The 1,881-nt window shown below is 47.2% G+C and overlaps 1 pseudogene; it reads left to right on the top strand.

Moving 5' to 3' along the window:
- Nucleotides 1–230: 230 nt before the first annotated feature.
- LOC140851271 (uncharacterized) lies at nt 231–1,222 on the top strand (annotated as a pseudogene).
- The last annotated feature ends 659 nt before the right edge of the window (nt 1,223–1,881 follow it).

The raw sequence follows: 1,881 nt of genomic DNA on the forward strand, positions 1-1,881 counted from the left end.
TCTCATGACTCCTTCACTTTTGCTTAATACAAAGATGGAATTAGATGATTGAGAAGGGAAAAAAAATGATATCCCTTTTTAAACGGATGACTTCTTTTATCCATACCCGACCCATAAATCTAAATTTCGATCAGCTCCAAGCTTAGCTGGTCAGGATTGATTTGGATCATAGATCAATCCGACACATTTACAGCCTCCAAGAGACTTCAATCTTGGATTGTAACACGGTGGTCCCCAAGGAGACCATGCGACGGCGACAGATCTAACTCCAAACGCACACTCTCTCACTGAGTTTATGAGTACTCTCCTCTTGGTTCTTGTTTTGTTACCGGTTCATCTAACTTGTTCCCCACCTCAACCTCCCTCCATGGACTCCTCCTCCTCCTCGGAGTTCGAGTTCTGGATGGTTGGCAAAGAGCCCTCCATCCCCCAGCCTCACCTTCTCACCGCCGATGAACTCTTCGTCGACGGCGTCCTCCTCCCTCTCCACCTCCTCCCTCCCTCCCAACGCAACCCCAACTCCACCACCCAACTCCCATCCGAACCAAACACCGACACACCACCACCTCCCCCAGACTCCTCGATTCCCCTACCTCCCACCACCTCCTCCAAGAGATGGATGGATATTTTGAAGGCAGGGGAGAGAAAGTTGGCAGAGAGGGTGAGGAAGAAGGAGAGAAGAAACAGCGCCGCTCATGCCGCGGAGCTCGTCATCAACATCTGGCCCTTCTCGAGGAGCTGCTCCGCCGGAAACGCCGGCACCGGAACACTGCCAAGGTTTATGGTGGCCCGGCGCCAAAGCCAGTAGCACGCCTTGCTCCCGGAGCAACTCCCGTGGAGAGTCCTCGAAGCCGGCTACCACCGCCTCCACCACCAGGAGGAGGTGGGCTTCCAACCCGGGACGGGTCCGGTTCAATGATGGCATCCACCTTGGCCAGACCAGCCCGGTCTGGCAGCTCAGGAGGAACTGCAAGCCTCCTGAACTTGAGGAGAAAACCCACGGAAGAGATGGCAGCGATGCGAAGAAAGGAGGCGGCAGCGGTGGAGTTAGAATGATGGATTTGACCAGGAAGACATGCATCAGGTATCGGAATCTGGTGAGTTGTAGTGGGGAGGGTAGGATGGGTGGCCGGCGGCGACCGGAGCACTGGAAGCGTTCGCGTTGGAAGCAATGGGTGTTCTGTTTAATCTTAGGGCCATTTTCTCCAGGATGGTGGTTTAACGTAAATATATATAATTGTATATAGCTGGTCTTGTAAAATTATCCCTTAATTGTATCTGATGACTGTCCCTGAAATTTATCCTCTCTTTGGTTCTGGTATAGTTTGAATTTAGAACTATCCTGAGGATCTACAAGTATTTAGTGGCAGGAGGCAATTCTTGAACAAATGGTACAAGCCATGCTGGCCATGGTCATGATCCATGCATTCAATTTGGTGGCGAGAATTTTTTTTTTTAATGGTGTTAAGATACAAGGAGAACAATGAAATAAGAAGGTAAAAGAGAAGTGAGCTACGACACATAATATTTATGTGATGTATGGGATAGATATGATGTAAAAATTACGCTACGCTCTAATCAGATAAAAGAACTCTTTGCTTGTTTAGAATTTGTAAACTCAAGACATACTCAACAGATAGGGAATGCATTATGCCTCTTAGAAAAAAAGTATATTTAGAATAGACATAGCTAGATGTGTGTGCCAATTCCAGATGGATGTGATTTGAATCTAGTCACAGATATCCAATGGTAAGTTACCAAGTCAGCTAATCAACACTCTTAGACGACCTCTACATGCAACACACCAAGTACTAAATTTGAAATGAAGTAATTTATATCTTAATTATGTCTGGTTCAGTGGTTTCGAGCCAATAAATACTA

This window comes from Elaeis guineensis, chromosome 8, assembly GCF_000442705.2.
Source record: "Elaeis guineensis isolate ETL-2024a chromosome 8, EG11, whole genome shotgun sequence".
NCBI lineage: Eukaryota > Viridiplantae > Streptophyta > Magnoliopsida > Arecales > Arecaceae > Elaeis > Elaeis guineensis.